At 39.0% G+C, this 22190-nt stretch overlaps 1 protein-coding gene across 2 annotated transcripts in view; it reads right to left on the reverse strand.

The window, feature by feature from the left end:
- The window catches only part of emp (epithelial membrane protein), a 197703-nt gene that overhangs the window by 65876 nt on the left and 109637 nt on the right, over positions 1-22190 (reverse strand). The gene's annotated exons all lie outside the window — the stretch shown is intronic.

The raw sequence follows: 22190 nt of genomic DNA on the forward strand, positions 1-22190 counted from the left end.
ACTTATCCTCATCTTCCCGATTAGCCAAAAGTGTCAGAAAAGAGAAGTAAAATAAATCAAACTAATTAGTGAATTAATGATCCAGAGTGGCGAATGAACCTCCCTCTAAATGTCCTTGTAAATTACCCAAGTACTAGCCTAAGCGTCTTGTGGGTTTATCGTCTGCTTAACGATGTACAGTCACCAGCAATAAAAATTGACAAATATATCCTGAAATACTTAGTTCTCTGTATTATGTTATGTGTGTTGCCTAACTCCACAGGATGGCCGAATTTCCTATGGAAATCCGCTCTCCGCAGTAGAGTTACGCAACACTAAACACCAATGCAAAGATATATGTATTACATTCTAATTGCTGGTGACTGTACTTATCAACAGGTTCTAGGATCGAATCGTGATATGTTCTTTTTTGTTTGTTCCATCAAGTACGCCAATCGCTACTCAGGAAGGAAAAAGTGACATAGAATAATCAAAACACAGGCTGCCACCTGTTGGTAACCTCAACCGGACTTTCACTGATTCTAGAGGCACAAGAAAACCTGAAACCTTGGCGCGATGTAAGGTTGCCAATACCATCCCAAATCTCGCCGTCACATACGAGAAATCGCATTGCAACTTGCAGAGCTATATACCTCAGAAAATCCACTCCTAACTGTCGGTGTGAGTTTTTGGGGCTTGCATCACCTTTGAAGTGTTGCCCAAAGGAACCGGTTGTTAACTTTTTTTGCCTCTACTTGTTTAACAAGTTTTCTCTGGGGCTGTTTGCGAAAGAAATCAATGTTCCCATGATTCTATTTTCCCTACATGAGTTAAGAAGCTGCTGAGCTCCTTGATTTCGTGTCAAAATAATGATCTGAAGTGTAATTTTGTAGTGCCATACCAGGCTCATTTATTTGTTTATTATAAAGCTTCATCCATGTTGATTTGCATACAAATATTAGCAACGCCCCCCCCCCCTCCCCCGTGCCCATCCTGCTAAATCACCGTACTCCTTGTGGACATACCACACACCCATTCCGGCTATGTGAATACACAAATGAAAGGTCTTCATAAATATTTAGATACGCTTCCTTCTCAAAGGCCCTCCCCGATGGCGCACTGGTAGCGTCGTCGCCTTGAAATCAAGGGGTCCCGGGTTCGATACCCGGTGGAGGCACATAGTGGTTCGGATCCCACCTTAAACTGTAGGCCCAGTCCCGATTAGCCTTACTGTGTTGTTGTTGGTCAAAGCAAGGTTAAAATATATTCAAGTAGAATTTCATTTCTGGTTCTTCATTAGTGAATAGCTGATATAGTAAAAAATAAGTCGGGTGAGAATTATATTTTAGACAAAATTTAATAACTTTATTTCACTTTTGCAAAGGTTTTGACACTGTAGTTATATGGTTTATATCGATTTTATAACAGGTCCTAAGTACACAGTTATTCATCTTTTCCAAGTGACATAAAAGCAATGCAGCCAGTTCCTCCAGTTCCTCGAAATAAAAAGCTACTGAAAATATATAATTATTTTTGTTTAATAAAAGAGTGCTTCAAAATAAATTGTTTATATATTTTTTGGGATGTAAGGGGTGGCCTTCCCCAAAGGAACTCACACGTCAACAAACCTCTCTTCCCTCACACCTTGAGCTGCATTTTGCTCACTAGGAACGCTCTGGCGTTTGGACCTGCAGTCAGTATGTGTCGTACATATGTGTTGGCGATTGTCCCTTCATCCATCTCATCTTATCAACACTCATCCCCATCGTCGCGATTGGCCAAAATTGGCAGAAAAACGACGTAAACTAACAAATTAAGATACAAATATTTATTGATTTTGCACATTAAAATCTCATCCTTACTGGAGGAATTTTCAGCAAAACCATTGGAAAGCACGTAGAATCTTCAAACAGTCAAAATCACTTATTGTATAATCTATATTTTTCATACATGAATATGTTTCTTGCATTCACACATGAATATGTATGCGGAATATTTGGAGATGACTACTAATTGTACTAGCATGTTCCATAATATCTGTGGAAGGTCATCCACTGTATATAGTGGTCAACAAAATGAATATATCAAATGAACTACCCCTTACTCTAATAGGCATCCTTCGATTACAAAACATAGGATTCATTATATATTTCATCCAGACCAGTCCGAACCAATACCTCCAACGTGAGTATCGTAATACGTAATTGCAGGTGAAATTTGGGAGCCGACTACATTTTTTCTCTTCCTTGGTTTCACTTTAGTGAAATTTTAAGAAAACATGTATCCTCGATACGTCATTTTAAGAGTCAAGATATTCTCACAGTGGTACATGAACCATATCGGAAATCCAAACATGCAAAGCTTCAAACAGAACCTCTGATTGCAAATAATGCACTTCACTTATCTTCTTGCGTTTCTCTTGTATTACTGCTCTTTTGCAATGCTATTGTTTTCGCATCCAATCCTTCTTAAGGTGCGTTTTGCTTGAACTTAAGATTTCAAAACAAGAACATGCGTTACGTAAAGAAGCACCGTATTTTTTTGAATTGGCAACGTTACAAAACACACGCTGTTTTTTTTTTATTAAGCGATGTTACTGATATTCGCTATAAGTAACAATGTTTATCAGTGCATCCTGATAACAATAATTGAAAACAAAAGACAGAGAAATAGAGGAAGATAAAAGAGAGATAGCGATAGAGAAAAAGAGGAAGAAAATATAGAAAAAGGAAGAAAACTGAAAGAAGAAAGGAGAAAAGAGGAAGAAGGAACGAGACAGAGGAAAAAAGAAAGAATAAGGAAAGTGAAAAGAAGGAGAAGAGAGGCAGAATGAACGAGAGGAAAAAGAGGAAGAAAAGGGGAAGTGACCAGAAGGAGAAAGAGGGAAGAAATAACAAGAGAAATATAAGGAAGAAAGAGATTGAGATAAGATATAGAAAGAAAAACGATAGAACGAGGAAAAGAAGGAAGGAAGAAAGGAGAGAAATAGAAAACACAAACACAGAATTGGAGAGAGAGATGGGGGAGGAAGAGGAAGAGGAAGAGAAAGAGAAAGAGAAAGAGAGAGAGAGAGAGAGTAAATGAATTAAATCATTGATAAATAAACAGAGACGAAGAAAGATAGGAAAATTATGCAAGAATGAATGAAGAAGTTAGCAAAGGATATAAAGAAAGAAGCAAAGAGCGTACGAAGGAGACAGACAGAAAGTGAGATTAAAAGAGAACCTCAATAGAGCCCTCTTACCATTTCGTCCACCCTTAGGCCTTCTGGAACGCATTCTCTAGTGCCTCCTCTGTTACTCCGCAATTATAATATCCTTAAGCGCTCTCTGACGCACCGAGCATAAAATGCGTTGATATCCACCCATTACAAGGAACTGCACATTATATATTTAAACAACAAATCGGACACACGTGACCTCAGCATGGGACATGACATCAGCACACGTGTGTGTGGATAACGCGTGACTATGACCAGAAAATAATTGCGAATCCTTCGCATTGTGACGTCATCGTGTTGATCTTTCACCCAAGAGGCTTCGTAATAATTCCTATCTGCTGAGTGCGTGTAAGTGCATTGCTATGTGCTTAATGTAATACAAAGACACGCTGTTGCAGTTCGTCGTGCGATTGGCAAGCTCTAAATGAAGAGTTCTGAGTTACTGTCTCGGCATTAATACTTGATTGATTGGATTAAAAGTTTGGGGTGTTTCAGCACGTATGGCCATTTTGCACCCTTTTAAATATACGACGAAAAATCTTTAACTAAAACCCTTACCTAAAAATTAAAAAAGGGGTGTAAAAAGCCCTTTGAAAAATGGTTTAAAAGTGCAAGTTGTAAAGGGACTTGCAAAGGACAAACACAACACATTAAAAAAGGCAGGGATATTCTAAAAAACTTCCTCAGAAACAGAACAGAAACTTCCTCGCTCTTCTCAAAAAGATAAAAACATTTGCTAAAACGCTGTCAACATCTACCAAAATTAATGGTTGAGAAGTTTAAAATTCTGTTGGAAAAAAGTAAACAAACACAACAGAGAAGACGAAAACTTTCAATGTGCTTCTAAAGAAACATATTGTAATTACGGTTCTCTGTTTATCCAGAAATTTCCCGGTTTTGCAAATCCATGCGCAACAACGAACATTCTATGTGAATGAATTTCACATAAAAATGTGAAAAGAGAAGAAAAGAGATGTGGTTTATACATCAATGAATACAGCATACGTATATTCAAGTTTATTGTTGCATGTTGTTAGTTTCAGACGCCGCCACTGGAGGCGTGAGCGTTTGTTAATCTTACACAAGTACCGACTTGGATTGGTCGTGGTGGAACGATTCCTCGTCGACGTTGCTGGGAAGAGGGGGGGACCCAATCAGGCCCAATAGACCCCTAATCACGGACGTGTGCATATTTTTTTTCCCTCAAAGGTACAAACAAGGTATTTTTCCATGAGGCATATTACCCCGATAATAGTATTGCCCCCTCAAAAAACACCACTTGAATTTAAAATTATCACATAATAATTAATGTAAATTACTATGACTGAAATCAAATTGTACGTGTAAAATATATATTTTAGGTTGACATTCGCTATCGAAGGGGGAGATGTGGCCGTCCTTGCCCCCTTCCAGACGTTCCATGCCTCTATATGATTATACTTTCACTTAGAAATTTAGTGTAGAGGAATCGTATTGCTGTTATTAAACGATATTAGTATACTCTTAAAGAAAAGGAAGTATTTTCAAGCCGATGAAAGTTCGAAGCAACTACGGGGGAAGGAGGTTCAGTGGCACAATCACAAGGGGGCAGGGGGCATTGCTTTTTCCCAACCTTGGACGGAAATCAATTCTAGGGGGGGGGCAAACATTGAATTGATTGATTAATTAAATTGGTGTTTAAGTCAACTTTATGCACAGTAAGGCTAATCGGGACTGGACCTACAGTTTAAAGTAGGATCTGAACCATTATGTGCCTCCACCGGGTATCGAACCCGGGACCCCTTGATTACAAGGCAACGACGCTACCACTGCGCCATCGGGGAGGCCAGCAAACATTGAAGTACAAGAATGCAAAACTAGCAGAATCTTAATAGTAGCAGGACAAAAGAAAACTGAAGATGGAATTCGTTTTCACGTCTTTCTTGCATTATTTCTTCCAGACGGCCAGAAGCACTTGCAGGAGGCACAGAGGGGCAATTTCCCCCCGACTTCAAATTTTATACAAATAAAAATTATTTTCGTAAAATTTTCTTGCTCGCTTAGCTCGCAATGTCTGCTTTTCTTACAGTCTTGTCAAGTTCAGAGCAGTAGAAGCTATGGGGCTGCAAGAGTTGTCCCTCTACGCCGAACGATCTGAATGAGAAAAAATGTAAAGGAGAATGCCATGGCATCCCTGAAATTTTTTGCGTGCTATTAAATCAATGTTTTCAATTTATATAAATTTTGATCGAAAAATTTTATTTTCTCGCTTCGCTCGAAATTTGTTTCCTTTCTGTAATGCATTGTGAATTACTAGAGGAACAAGTAAGTACTTGAGACAGTTGCTGCTATAACAGTTTGGTATGAAGGAAAAGGAGCTCGCACATTTCAAAGACAATTTATATCATTTTTGCATTTGGTTTGTTATGGGGCGGATGAATTGATTATGTAATGTATTTAAATAATATGCTTTATACACACACACACACACACACACACACACACACATACCCATCAATGCAATAAAACAAGAAGAGTGAGATAAAATGAGATTTTTCTTTCCCAACTGAATTTCATCAAGGCTTTTGCCCCCCCTGATCAGAGGGTCTGCGCACGCCTATGGTAAGGAGATGGATGAAAACAGAAGAAGAGGGGAAGTGAATGAATACAAACAGAAGAAAAAGGAAAGATAAAGAAATAAAGAGATGGAGAGAAGCAGAGGAAGAAGAGAAGGAAGTAAAGAGATAGAGGGAAAGAGAATTGCGGCAGAGGATGACACAGAGTTAACAAATAGAAACACAAAGATGAAAGAAGAGGGAGATAAAGAAAATGTAACCAAATAAAATAGATACTGAGCAAGGAAAAGAGTATGAAAGAGAAATAATCAGAGCAACATTGTGCAACCGCATCAGAGTTCATCTGGAAATATGTATTCACTGACGACATCACAGGGACCGAACCCCATAGCCCCTTCATTAGACACGCCACGGGACGACATTGCACAATACCTTGCTCACTGTGAGAATAAACTTGAAGAAACTTCAGACCAAGATCGGCTGTGCACGGAAAAAGGGACCCTGAAGAAAAATGCATTTTCAAATCAGCATAACGATATCCCAAGGACAGTACAGGTGGGGGTATCCATCAGCTGTCTGCATCTATCCTAAATCTGCCGACTCACTCCATAGATGGATCTTAATTATAAGTCTAGGAGTCGGCCATCCCCACCTTGCATTGTGGTTTTCAAGACAAAAAGGGAGAGGGGAAGGTGAAGGACGCCGCCATATTACCTTGATCCCTTCGTTCCTCTGGCAGGGTTATCCAAGACCTCATTTTCCAGATGAAATCATTCTCTGTCGTGAGTCTCCCCCTTTTTTCCCCTCTCTTTCCGCGTACTGTCACCCGGGCATCGAGCAAATCCAGTGCTTGCTTCAGTTTGTTTCCAAGTCCACTTTAAGCACAGAAGGCTAATCGGGACTGGATCTATTTTTTAAGGTGGGATACGAACCACTATGTGACTTCAAGGAGTATTGAAGCCGGGATCCCTTGTATTATTTCAATTATTACTAGGGAACGGAACGTTAGGTAAATAAATGTTGTTTTTTTTCTGTGATAAGATAGAGACCCTCGTTTTTGCCATAATTCTGATCATAGCCTTATATGTCAACACAGAAAATTTTATTCTACATAAAAACACATATTTTCCAGTTTTCCGTTTGTAAATACACATTTTGCGAATTTTCATTTTAAATACATAAAATCGCTCATTGACTTCAGCTACCTCGAAATCCTCGAAGGAAAAATGTTTATTCTCCGCACCTCTTTCATATCGAGAGTGGTAGGTTTGTTTTGTCTTTGAACACGCTCGCTGGAGCCTCGCCTACGATCCTATTGGGGGAAAATATTAGCCCCACTGGATCTAATGCACAAGTGCTATTATCTAAATGTACAGAATTTTTTGGGAAAAACCGAGGTTTTCAAACTTTGTGCCAAATTGCACGTGTTTTGGAAGGTGAAGTAGAGGTAGCTTTGGAAAACTTCAACGTTGTGACATATCGTGCTTCAAATATGCAAGAATTGTTTCTTGTGACGTGGAGCGATCTTTCTCACAATATAAGATGTTTTTTTTAGAGATAACGTCACAGATTTACAATGGAGAATTTAGAAAAAACTATGGTAATCCACTGCTACTGTTCCAAAAAAAATAGCTCACTAAGGGTAAGCATTTAAAGACTGATTTCAGCTGTTTAAAATGCATGTAATATTTTGTTTTTGTTACCATATGTTATTTATTTTTGTCACATATTTTCCTGCGTTTATCACATATTTTCAACATTTATGGACACATAAAAGAATAAATATTTCTGAGTTTTTTAGCACATAAAGTTCCGTTCCCTAATGATTACAAGGCGATGACGTTAGCACTACGGCATCGGGGAGACCCTGATTGTGAGAGAGGCAGAGAGAGATAGAGTGTGTGTAGTGTCATTACCTACCTAATTGAAGTCACTAATTGAAGACTAGAATTGGTAAACGCTGTAAGTGCCACAAGAATTCAAACACCGTTTTCCACGTTAAACTGTGAAATGTACCATGCTTTATAATGTGGTAAACGTGAAATGTACCATGCTTTATAATGTGGTAAACGTGAAATGTGGCTGGTAGCCCTCTAAGTAGTTCAAAGGGCGGGTAAAGAGGCACTAGTGTGAACTTTCTTACGGGGTGATGTGCTGAACGATGCGGTTTCCCAACACTTTCGCTTTTGGCACTTACAACGTTTACCACTTTTAGTCTTCAATTATTTCAGTACAAACATAAAAACTAGTATTTGAGGTAAATAAATTAAAATCCTCAGTATTTGTTGAAGACAATTCAAATTGTTTCAGTACAACAACATAATGTGATATTTGAGGTATATCAATTGAAAGAAGAATCTTGTATAATTTAAGTTTAGGATTTTCATAGTTATGTTTAAACATAAGTCTGAGGAAACGTCACTAAGGGACCTTAACCCAACCACATACAAAAATTTCAAGAAGAATCAATGTTATCATAGCAAGAGTTACGCATAAAAGAAGGGGGATAGAGAAACATATATATATAGAGAGAGAGAGAGAGAGATAATGAAACAGAGAAAGGAAGGTAAAGAGGGAATTGGAAAGATAAGGCGACAGTTAAAAAAATAATAATAAATGTATACAGAACTGAGAAAAAAGAGAATATAGGAAAACAGAATACAGAAAGAGATAGAGAATCAGAGAATATAGGGAGAGAGGATAGAAAATACGAAACTAAGTAAGAAAGGAATAAACAGAGGAGCTGAGAAAGGAAGAACAGTTTGTAGAAAACAAAGATGGAAAAATAAGGAAAGCAAGAAAGAAAAAGGAAGAGATAGACAAACAGAGTAAGAAAGAAAGAGAGAAGAAAAAGATAAAGATGGAGAGAAGGTCGAAACATGGAGAAGAAAGACATACAATGGAAAAGAAAGAAAGAATGCGAAGAGCGGAGAAACAAAGAGAGAGGAAGAGAGAAACATCTTCTAGATCATTCAACTAAAATTGTCTTGAAATCAGAATAAACATTACATCATTAAATAGAAAACAATAATTTACAAGTCTCGCTACTGAAGTTTTCACTAATATTGAATTTCCCTGTAGTTACTAGTAACTGATCACATTATGATATGATATGATTAACCAACATATCACACTGCACACTTATGTTTATCGTGTAGCCAAGGCCTTTCATATTATCATAAAGAAAGTGAAAAGTGGTAGCGCGTGAAGTGAGAGGTGAAAGTTTAGCAATTCGCAAAGTAGCAAAATAAATAAATTGCGGATATGAGTCTATTTAGCAATTCTGATGCGGTAAGGTTTCGTTGTCGAAGGACTTCAAGCAGAAACTTTCTTCGTCAGAGTGTACATTCAAATCCACCCCTCTCTCTCTACTCTCATTTAATAATTAAATCAAAACGACCTTAAAGTAGTACAATTTCTAGTAGTTTGTAATGAATTGAAAGGTATTGACGCGACCATTTCTTTCTTAACACTTGATAAGTAATTTTTTAACAAAAGCTTGTTCTCATATTAATACTGGTACTCATTTTTCGGGATACTTGTAACGTATACCATTATGAAATTTAATTTGCGATTTTCGTCTATTTTTCTTTTTTGCAAAGATTTCACAATATGAATCTGTTTCCTGCATATGAGGTAACTATAATAATTAGATTTTGAGCCGATCATATGGCGTTTAGTTGGATGTTGAATAGATCTGGTAACGACAATGAAGAAGATTTCAGACGGATGCGACAAGCCACAAGCAACACTGGTCGCGTCCAGTCTCTACAAAGAAAACCATTCGTTGCGCATGCGCTAAAAACAGACCGAGGCAACAGGATGCAGAAAATTGAGAAAACAACTCAGCTTGAGCCACAACGTGTCACTTCGGTACGAAAGGCTGCATTTTCTTTTGAAGGTTGGTTTCCAAGTGGCGCGTATTGCTTCGGTCCGAGAGCTGCCTGAAGAGAAAATTGTTTGCAAAGATCCAGACATTTACGCTGCAACTCTACCTAAGTATGATAATTCTAAATCGTTGGAGATGCAGGGTGAATTCATAGAATTCATCACGTTCCCTTGACTTATTCCAGCTAATTCCAGAAAATGATTCACTTTGAAGTTCTCCCTGAATGGAGGCCATTGCCATTGTGTTTCTCTGACGGCCCATAATAAGCTTGCCAAGCACGTACTTGCACTCTTCTCCATTTGCGAGTTAGAGAAAAAGGCACGCGCGGAATACAAATATTTCAGAACGCATCACCGTGTAATCCTACCGCCCGTATCTCCGTCTTTTTTGCCCCTGTTAGAAAGTTATTTCCTCGCTTTTTTTAGGGACGTATTTGGTACTGGAAGATTAGAATTCGAATCGTGTTTCCGACCACAAGAGTGTTGCGACAGCCAGTGAGCACAATTTCGAAAAATTTCTAGTCTCAGAACTACATATTCAGATATGGATGACAGTACTCGAGATTCAGATATAGTCCCATAACTCAGGATTCGGATATCGGTCCAGAATTCAGGATTCAGATATCGATTCCAGAACTCAGAATTCACATATCGATCCCAGAACTCAGGATTCAGATATCGGGCCCTTGACTCAGAATTAATATATCACTCCCAGCATTAGAAATTCAGATATTGGTCTCAGAACTCAATATTCAGATTCGGTCCCAGAATTTAAGATTCAGATTCGGTCCCAGAATTCAAGATTCAGATTCGGTCCCAGAATTCAAGATTCAGATATTGGTCTCAAAGCTCGATATGTAGACATCGGTCTGAGAACTGAGGATCCAAATATCGGTTGCAGAATTCAGATATTGGTCTCAGAACTTAGGACTCAGATATTGGTCCCAGAACTAAGGACTCAGTAAATTGGTCACAGAACTCAGGACTCAGATATTGGTCCCAGAACTCAGGACTCAGATATTGGTCCCAGAACTCAGGACTCAGAATATTGGTCCCAGAACTCAGGACTCAGAAAATTGGCCCCAGAACTCAGGACTCAGATAATGGTTCCAGAACTCAGGACTCAGAAAATTGGTCCCAGAACTCAGTATTCAGATATCAGTCCCAGAACTCTGGATTTAAATTTGGATAACTTTTGGTTTCGGATAATTCGGATTAGAACAGGCTCCTCATTCGTGTACTTGCGAAGGGGTGCAAATGCCCAGGCTGATGGTGCTCCCAACATTGCTACTCTCAACCAGCAATTGCAAGAGGCGCGAGTGATGACGTAAGAACCCTGAGAATGAGGGCAAGCGAGCTTCTGGGTTTGTGCCTCGGTGGAGAATGCGTGGAATGAAACAACAGCAGCGGCCAGCGAGAGGAATCTGCTGACAAGAAACAAAGCGGCGCCGAAGGCCGTTCCAGGAAGCGGAAGAAGCCATTGGACGACGCCTTCAATTGTTACCTATTTGTTCTACGTCAGCTCCTGCTGGGCAATAACCAGAGGCCGCGACAAAACGAAATAGGTCGCCTTCTCAAATACATAAACAACATGGCGGCTCCATATAGTGTATTTTCCACTCATGCCGTCTTGGCGCTGACACAGAGAAACATGGCTTTGAATTACTGAGGGAATATAGTATGTAATACATCAGCATAATACAACATGTGTGTATTTACTGAATTATTTGGGGGAGACGCGTCTCTGCTTTCCCCCACATCCAAGACTTGTATGCGCTAGAACCCTATTAACATTACACAAGTGGAAATCGCACAATTCATGATTGGATGAACATCAATGGCACCCTCTGTCTTAACTAGGATTCAAACTAGGAATAGGGAATTCGAAATTCAGATATTGATTCACGTGTGGGATTCGGTTATCGGCTCCGGGATTTCTGGACCCGGATATTGGATTCAGGATTTGGGATTAGGGTATCGGATATCGAATCTAGGATTCCAGATTGGACTATTGAATCTAGGATTCCAAATATGACGTCCATCCTTCATTTCAATTTGGTAGCGAACTATGTATTTATTCTCTTAGCATAATATGTGAGTAGATTCAAGTGTCTCTTGTATTCAATTCTGTATTTATTGGCTTGAAGTACTTGACTCAGGTATCCCTTGTTCTGTTATCGTTTGGGAAGAATGTGAGGAGTACTGGACTCAGATATCCCTGTATTTATTGGTTGAGCAGAATATATGGAGTCCTAGATTAGGTGTACTCAGTTCTGTATTTATTGGTTGAGCAGATTATGCAGAAGGCTAGATGCAAGTTCTCTGTAAATTTGACTTATCAGAATAGCTATGTGTAATACTAGATTCATATATCCCTTGTATTCAGTTCTGTATTTATTTATTCTTTCTGGTTTATATGGAGTACTAGATTTAGGTATCTATTGTATTCAGTTCTGTATTTATTGTCTGTGAAGAATATGTGAAGTACTTGATTCAGGTATTTCTTGTATTCGGTTCTCTATTCATTGGTTGAACAGGATATGTGGAGTACTAGATCCATGTATCCCTTGTATTCAGTTCTGTATTTATTGTCTAAGCAGAATATGTGGAGTACTAGACTCAGGTATCCTATGTATTCATTTCTGTATTTATTCCCTAAGTTTATGTGGAAAATTAGATTCAGGTATATTTAGAGCACGAGATATGACCGCCACAGGCCCGACCCTGTGGCCGAGTGGTTAGCACATCGCGCTGCGACGTCAAGGGTCCCGGGTTCGAATCTCGGTCGGGCTTGGTTGTTTGTGAATGTCCATTCATCAATTTCATCATTTCATCACTCATCCCCATCTTCGCAAATTAGCCAAGAGGCACAAAACGCGAAGTAAAATAAACTAAATCAATCAATCAATGACCGCCACAGAAGTCAGCACGCGCTTCTATTTTAGATGGGTGCTGATAACTCTGTCTTACATACGTTGGCAATAGAAGGCAATGAGGTCCGGAACTTCGGAACCAAGATCCCAGAGTTCAAGGAACGGCAATTCAAGACACAGGCAAAGAAAGTGAGAGTAACACTAACATTTACTCTCTTAGTAAACCTTTGCACGAGAACCGGGAAAGTAATATGCGAATGCATTGGGATGAGAAACTCGATGCGGATGTCAACATCCTCCGCGAAATGAGACGACTTTGAAAAATCTGCGAGGAAACCCGATCCTCTTGGTGGGAGGAAAAAAGGATCCGAAGTCTCAAGGCACGGCCGGTGCGACCCAACAAACCAGCCACCGAAACAAACCGCAGTTATTAGGCGGCCACTCTATAACTGGGTCGTCGAACGTTCCTGAAGGCCGGACGCAAGCTTTCTTTTTTTTCCTTGCGTCTTCGAACGCTGAAGTGAGGGGGGTTGGTCCGAAAACGAAAGCGCGGATATTTGCACAAGCCTAGTCTTTTTATCCTACTTGGTATTTGGACCAGCGAGAGAACGTCGCAAAGGCATTTGTTGAGTGTCCATTCTTCTGCACTCAGCACGTCCACGCCCTGGTCAAAGCTGTAAGATAGTTGGATCTGCAAGAAATAATTCCCAAAAAACCGTGAGCAAAAAAAAAAAACAAGTCCCTAAGCAAGTAGTGGACTGGGGTCCAGAGTTCGAATCCCGGTTAGCACATGGTTGATTGATTGATTGATTGATTGATTGATTGATTTGCTTATTTTACTTCGCTTCTTGTGCCATTTATGGCTAATTTGCGAAGATGGGGATGAGTGATGATATGATGAAATTGACGAATGGACACTCACAAACATCCACGTCCAGGCCAAGATTCGAACCCGGGACCCTTGCGTCGTAGCGCGATGAGTTAGCACATGGATGTTTGTGTTTGTCCCAATGAGAAAATAGAGAATTTAATAAAATTTGATGTATGTGAAAACAGATACTGCCGTTTAGGTCGCGCTGCGACGCCAAGGGTCCCGGGTTCGAATCCCGCTCGGGCTTGGTTGTTTGTGAATGTCCATTCATCAATTTCATCACTCATCCCCATGTTCGCAAATTAGCCAAGAGGCGAAGTAAAATAAACTAAATCAATCAATCAAACTACCGCTTAGGGGTACTCTTCCCCCCCCCCAAAAAAAAAGTTCGTAGGGCATCTGACTGCCACGTGGGAGACTAGGGTTCGATTCCTGGGGGAGGGGGGTAAAGGCGGCTGGAGCGTAGTTCTGATCACATCACCTCCAACGATAAAATGTGTGGGGGCCTACCCGCACATTCCCTTGTATATGCCGGATGGGATTGTGCAAAGTGCACGGAAAACTTTGCCTATCTTACCGTTAAATTGAATGTGTATTACATATATAATGAAAGAGCACACATAAAAAATGAAATGAAGAAGAAAATTAGAGAAGAGGGATAAATAGATAGAATTTATACGAACCTAACCCCAGAGTTTAGTCTAGAAAATCGAGTTTGTAGGCAGCTATTGCCCATTTTTCTTGTAAAGTAGGTTTTTCTTGTAGAGTAAGTTAAATAATTTTCAATTTTATTATTTATTTATAACGTATAGCTTATTTTAATTATCTCTTAAGATTACGGCTCTAAAATAGTAGTTATTTAGAAAACCAAGGCAAGGCCTCTGTGGCAGTCAGAGGTTAACTAGATACAAGTAGTTGGTTCTCTAGTACCCGCACGAGAACAGGATGTGTGCATAGTAAACATACATATCCTAGTTCTGAAATATGAAAAGTATTGCCCACCAACCTCTGCAAATTGTGATATCTATACGCAGGTAAAAGATCACCGTCTGATTTTCTTCAGGATTACGTAAACTGTAGTTCCCATACACTTCAAGGTCTCCACAACATTGTTACCTAACTTCTTTTCTCAGCATATTAAAAACATAACCTTTCTACTTTGAAGGGAAAAGAAGGTTTAAGTCTCCATGGTCGATGGAAATAGATTCTCCATGTCGTTTGATAGTGCTTCAAATGTATCATTCGAAATAGGTTGCACCACAGTTCATGAAGAACGGTGGTTCATGTGCACCCACCCAACAATCATTAATACCACTTCTACTTGCAATCTTTTAGCAGGTCGATGCCAGATATAACTGTATCTGTATTACCACTTATATTACGAAATAAACAAGGTAACAAAGTCATTGACAAGTCATTCTATTAAACTCAGGAGAGTTACATTTTCGTAATACATGCGTAGCGAATTCAGCTATCTGTTACAAGTATCAAGAATAAAATATAGAATGCATTTATGTACTCAAGTATCCGGTGTCCCTTAAAAACTGCGGGTAGGCGATGCTAGAGGCTTAGAGGGTAAATTTAGAACCAAAATGACAATAAATTGAGTACTTGTGAAGAAAGTTATGGGGATGAGGTACTACATTCAATTCTACCTTGTCAATTCTTATAAATTTACTCCATGAGCAGAATGTATGGAGACTAGAGTCAGATGTTCATTTAGTCAATTCTCTATTTATTGTTTGAGTAGGATATGTGAAGTGTTAGATTCAGAAGTTCCTTTAGCCAGTTCTGTATTTATTGTCTGAGCAGAATACGTGCAGTACTGGATTCAGAAGTTCCTGTGGCCAGTTCTGTATTTATAGTCTAAGAAGAATATGTGGAATAGTATATACGCATGTTCCTTAATCTATTCTGTATTTATTGCATGAGCAGAATATGTGGGGTACTAAGATGTCAATCGTAGTGAGTTCTACATTTATCAGGTGAGGAGAATATATTGAATATTGGATTGAAATACTCCTGATTGCGCGTATTTACATATAATTACATACTGTATCTGCCCCCACCCACCCACACGCATTTGTGACTTCCATTTCAGTCTATATGAACGCATACCCTCTAGGTCCTGTGAAGAACGTGAGTGGGTAGCAGAACACAATTGAAATCACAAGCGCATTTCTGGATTTATCTATATTTGCATGTTAACAAAATACCAAGGCGACGTGCGTAGGTTTCGTCATCCTGTTGAAACGTAAATCGATTTGAAGAAGGGAATCCGAGAGGCTAAAGCGGATGCTGCAAAATCAACGATCATCCATCTCCATTGGATGAAGCTTGTGATAAATGAACCGACCTTCTCACTGGCTCAGCGCAAGCACAAAGTGACCTTGAAATTCGTATCAAATGAGTATGCAAAAGGTGAAAAAACTAAAACTAGTCACGGAATCGTGCCGGCACTCTCAAAGGCTATTCGAGTGTTTTGTTGTATTTCTTTGCGATCTCCTTTACACTTGTGTCTGAACCTAAACGACAACCACAAATCGTACACTTATTAATACAGTGCAAAATCATTTTCTACAGCTTTGTATACCAAACGAATATCGAAAATCTACCACCGATCATAAATACCAACTCGATTTGTATTCAACCACAACGAGAGGATAAATATGGGAACGTAATGTGAAAAATAACTCTCTACATGTCAAATATTACAAGGCAACAAAGGTTATATAACATGACTTTGATAACCATGGCAGCACAGCTCATAATTTTTAATACCTCTACATCATGCTCTATAATGGCTTGGAGATGTAAGTATTGATGTCCAAGAACTGGCGCTACAAGTGTTGCTTCTGTACTTTATTACACACACACTTCAGAAATCCCAATGTAAATCTAGTGAAGGACTTTGTTTTGTCATTTATGTACGCCAGGAGTATATATTAAGCGATGACGTGTTCGTTTTAGCTTTCTCTATTTTAGACAAAGAACTAATCATTGAGTTTGGTTTCATAAACGTGAGGTAAGCATTATATATGTATACACTCGTGCATAAGAAAGCAATAATTCTGCTTCCAACGAGGAATGAACGACATCAGTAGCTTTGAACGTTACTATTACCATTAATCTTTATTCGTGATTTGACATGGTTTATTATCGATGTCGCTCAAGATTCGGACATTAAAAAGCGCTAATTTTATAAGATCTGATCATTTCATTCTCAAGGCAAGCTTCCAGTTCTATTAACAAAATATTGGCCAGTCTAAAAATTAGCCAAGCTCCGTACCTCATACCACATAAGAATGTGGGGTATGTATGGTTTGTGGAACAAAGAAATAATCGGAAATGTTAGAAATTTACACCCGCTGTCATTAAAAGCAATAAAAGTTTGTTTGAAGTTCTTATTTTATTATCTGACTTGGATTTGTTAATTAACGTATTCCCACATTAATAAAATCACACTTTGTTAATTACGGTGGAAATTCCAAACGGAAAATTACTAAGCTTTTGAAGAAAGGTACACTTGTTGAAGTTCTCGTACCAGTGAGGTGGTACATCTGCTTCTGAAGGAGAACTGTAGTAACTTGATCGCATTTTAGAACAGGGATTGATATTGCATTGAGATTAGAGATTAAGGAGACATAGACAGACAAATCCTTCTTCTTCTCGCACGTGTCCCTATCGCTCCATTGCGATTTTGGACAAAGGTACTGAAGGAATGTATCAGACAAAATCCGATATCATCCCGCGCGTAATTAAACTCTTCCTCCTATTCATAAACATAAATAGGTCCTTCGCAAATTTTAACACACAAGACAACACAAAAGTCTTCCTCCTATTCACGAAAGTAAATAGGTCCTTAGCGGTATGAATGGGACGAACACAACACACACGTCCGCCCCACACCGAAGCACAAGGCGAACTAGATAGACAAAAAAGAACTTATAGATGATAGGTTTAAGCATGTATTCACAGGAACAATTTGTCAATCTGCTCAGTATTCGCCACTATGTCAACAAGGTGAGGGATGTTTTGGTTGATTGATATGATTCACTTTCCTTCGCTTTTGGGCCACTTTTGGTTAATCAAGATGATGAGGATGAGGGATGATATGATGAAATTGATGATTGACGATTGATGAGGACGAATGATGATAAGATGACATGGATGAAGGGAGGGACGATCGCAAACATAAATGGACGACACAACACGAGTCCCACAGAGGATTATACTGGCTGCGAGTACAGTCGCCAGAGCCAGGTTAGTCTGCAAAATTCAGTCCAAGGTGTACTATGTGGAATGGAGGTTGTCACTTGGGTGCTTAAGGAAGTCACTCCTTACACCCTAGGAAAGGGATCTGTTCTTGGTTTTGCACCACGACGGCACATAGAAGGTCTGGAAGAAGGGTTCCCAACATTCCCTTTCACAGCTATCGATCTCGACAACGAAGTCCTGGTCGACCTCCGTGGTAGATTAGTTAAAACAGCGCGCTACATCGCCAGGGGTCACGCGTTTGAATACCGGCCTGGACATGGGTATTTTCGTGAGTGTTTGATTGATTGATTGATTGATTGATTAGCATCCATTTAACTTTACAAAAGTTTGAAATTGTCACATTGTACATGTACATTTAGAATACATCTATAAGATTATAGGCACAATATAATATAAAATACAATAGATAGTAATACAAGATATCGCATAAATAAAAGAGAATAAATGTATTCTCAATGTTATTTTCTTGAGACAAATTGGCTAAAAATTTGTTTTCTATATTCAATGTTCGCTTCATCTGCTATGACATTATGTACACACACATATATATACACACAAACATATATTGAGCATTGCATAGTCCCCTATACTTACATCTAGATAAATGGAATCGAACAGCAAAGGAAAAATAAGAAACTTATGATAGGGCAGTCCTACTTTGTTACAATTTCATATGATAACTCATCCTCATCCACGCGATTACCCGAAAGTGGCCGAAATGAAGTAAATTAAAACAAATCAATCAATCAAGAAATTCCTGCGTAGGTATGCATGTTCGAGCGTTCCTTCATCAATATCATAATTCATCCTCATCGTCGTCGTTAGTATAAATAGGAAGAAAAGCGACTTAAATTTTAAAAATTGCAAGAAAACTACAAGTAGAGCAATTGCAGTTGGAAGTGGGTCAAACTGAGGTCAAATGACATAACGGGCAACGTCTGCAGGGGAAGGTGTAGGCTATGCAAGCATGGCCATTGCGGAAGAGCACATTCATTGAGCCGGGAGTCCAACAAGGACACTGAATGCAGCAACTCTCAATGAAGGATGCCGTCTGAATTCAGCAGACACAATACCCAGTCGTTATTTTCCATTGTTTATGACCTCTTCATTTTTTGCCGTAGCAATTTTTTTAAACCAGTTACATAAGAGCAAAAATGCGGGCCTTGTAAAACGTAACTCCACAAGGCGTATCAAATGAAGTCCTTAATATACACTCTCGAAAATATTGTAACGCGTCATTTCGGAACCACTCCTGTTTCTCCCCAGGTACATTATGACATTTCCATTCATGTAAACTTTCATTATTTTAGTGCAGCGGTTGTCCAGTCGGTTGCCGACCTCAGTGAAGGATTGGTTAGCGCAGCGCTCTTCGACGACAGCGTTCGTGAGTTGTAACGCACGTAACTGTTTAACAAACAAATCTGGATCTGAGACACTGAAGACTCTAGACAAGAGAAGTGACATAAAATAATATAACGCCAAAGATTTTACACGTATAAAAATTTAGGACTGACAACAAAGAGATATCTAACTCAAAGGATACTTGACATGCAATCTTGCCTGGAAATTATCCAGTGCCTAGTATAATTTTTCAAATTTTCTTTTGTGTATGATGGGGTCGTACCGACAATGAACCTATGAGTAACTATCGTTAATAATAAGTAAAGAAAAAAGAATTAGCAAACTTAAAATGAGCATAAAATAGTACAGAATCCGAAGTGATACTGAGACGGCCTCGCAAAATCGAGACGAAAAGGAGACTTAATATCCTATACTCTGGGTCTACTCCGCGGCTTTGATATGCTTTCTTAAAAAAATACTTAAACCAAAAATACTTTATGCAACTTCTTCAGGCTTGCAAAGATGATATTATTTACAGATAAGTCATCTTTGTTTGTAGTAATTCATTAGTGGGAAATTTGAGACTGTGCTGCGTAGTTGTTTTCAGGATAAAATTCCCCTTTTCAAGGGTTTGCAACATCGAGACGAGGCGTCGAACAGGAAAACGTTATTAAGAAAAGTTGCTGTTTTAATGGCATCTATGTGCTGTGGAAGTTAGTGCCGTGACACGCTGTACATGTTTATACCACATATTTCCAGACTCGATACTAGACAGAGATTTGTCCTTTGAGAGCGAGACGAGAAAAAAACATTTGTTCTTTCAGACCGAAAAGAGACAGAGTTTTTTTCCCTTCAGGTAGGAAAGAGACACAGACTCGTCCTTCGACGAGAAACGAGAAAGAGTTGTATCCGTATGTCTACAAATCGAGACGAGACGAAGATGCTTCCCAGTCTGGTCTCGTCTCGCCCCAATACCATCACTACCATGAATATCCAATAAGATTGCATGTTAATGAACAATTGTCACTGCAATTATGACATGAACCAAAAGACTACTCACGCGAGTGACACGTGTCTAGTCACGCAAGAAGGGTCATCCCATACCAATACCTGGTGATAGACCGCGCTAAATACAGAAAGAACAGAGTGGTCTATTCTTTCAGGAAATTCTGCTGGGAATGGTCATTCAACAATTATCCAATACTGCTAGCAAGAAATGAAAGCACGTATCAACCTTAATGCTGGGAATAATGTTTAGTGGGGCATAAACGGCAGAAGAAATGTCATGCTTCTTGCAGTCACAGAAAGGGAACTGAACGCCTGACCCAGATTGCAGAAAAGTGTTGTATTCAAAGTTAATATGCAATTACTTTGCGATCTCTGTTTTCTATTGTATACTAAGTAACTAACTTAAACCCGAAGGTTAATGCCTGCAGCAACACAGGCTTTCCATCTGTCCGTATCCTGAGCAAGATCTATATACTCTTTACCATCCCTACCAATTTCATTTAGGTCCATCTCAACGTCGTCCCTCCATCTTCGTCTTGCTCTTCTTACTGGTCTCTTACCATCAGGTTTCCCAACAAGAATCCTGTAAACTCTTCTTTCCTCTCTCATTCGTGCCACATGGCCTGCCCACCTAAGTCTTCTTGATTTAATCATTCTAATAATATCTGGACATAAATACAAATTATGTACTTCTAAATTATGTAACCTTCTCCATTCACCTGTCTCTTCATCCCTTTTAGGCCCAAATATTTTCCTAAGGATCTTATTTTCCAATATTCTGAATTTATGTTCCTCTTTCAATGTAAGGGACCAAGTTTCACATCCATATAATATTACAGGCAAAATTACTGTTTTGTATACGTATTTTCACTTTTGGTTTCTTAGATATTAAACGAGACGACAAAAGTTTATGAAGAGAAAAGTAACATGCATTTCCTGAATTAAGCCTGCTTTTTATTTCCTCTTTAATACCATTTTAATTTGTTAGTATTATTCCTAAGTACTTGAATTTGGAAACTTGTAGTTCAAACGAGTTGTAATCAATAATTAGATTTTGATTATTACCTAACACTTGGTTTCGGCCTGTAAGCATATATTTAGTTTTCTCTTTGCTAACTTCCAAACCTATCTCTTTAGCTGCATTGAAAAATATTTAGCATTATTCTTAATTGTATTTACATCATCCCCCAGTAAGTCCACATCATCTCCATATGCTAACAGCTCAGTCACACCGTTTAATTTTAGTCCTTTGTTAGTTTCTTTTACCTTCCTAACAGCATATTCTAAGGCAAAATTAAAGAGCAATGGGCATAATGCATCTCCTTGTTTTAACCCATCATGAATTGTAAATTTGTCAGATATAGTAATACGTTTTAAAAGTTCCCATTGGAATCGGGAGGTGAAGAGTTTATTTGTTGCAAATTCTACTTCTGTGTAGTTATAAGTTACAGGATTAAGGATCACGGCTAGATATAAGATAATACGTCAATGTGACTGGTTTAGTACAGGGCTCCCTAAACCGTTCATAGCTCGCGGAGATGCTATTAGTGGCTTGTGAATGATTGGTTATGCACTATAGGTGCTGACAGTGATATTGAGGTAAATGCTTGCAATGTATTAACTTCTGCATCCACACCATAGATGGCGGACGGTCCGGTCATCATTGCGATTGACTGATTGATTTGGTTTATTTGACTTCACTTCTCTGCCATTTTTGGCTACTCGCGAAGATGGCGATGAGTGATGATATGATGAAACTGATGAAGGGGCATTCACAAAGAACACCCATGACCAGGCCGAGATTCGAACTCGGGAAAAGTGCAAACACGGAATTGGTCCTACAGTTTAAAGTGAGATCCGAACTGCTGAAATGGACAGTTACACAACAGTTTGTATTGGAAGGATGTGTGAGTCGCTATGTATTCCCTGGGAGAGAGACTTCTTCACACAGAGTGGCGTCTCTAAGGGCGCTCTGAGGGCTGTAGCCCCCTCTTTAAAACAGCTTTTCCAAAACAAAACAAATAACTCTGACTGCAAAAGGATGCTACAACCACCCTTACGAATGCATTAATTGTTTTATTGTAATTCACTTTTCTCAAACTTTGGACTAATCGCAGAGATTAACTCGTGATAAGATGAGACTGGATGAGGGGACAATCACTAACATAAGAAACAAC

The sequence above is a fragment of the Lepisma saccharinum genome, chromosome 4, assembly GCF_977018435.1.
Source record: "Lepisma saccharinum chromosome 4, izLepSacc3.1, whole genome shotgun sequence".
Lineage (NCBI taxonomy): Eukaryota > Metazoa > Arthropoda > Insecta > Zygentoma > Lepismatidae > Lepisma > Lepisma saccharinum.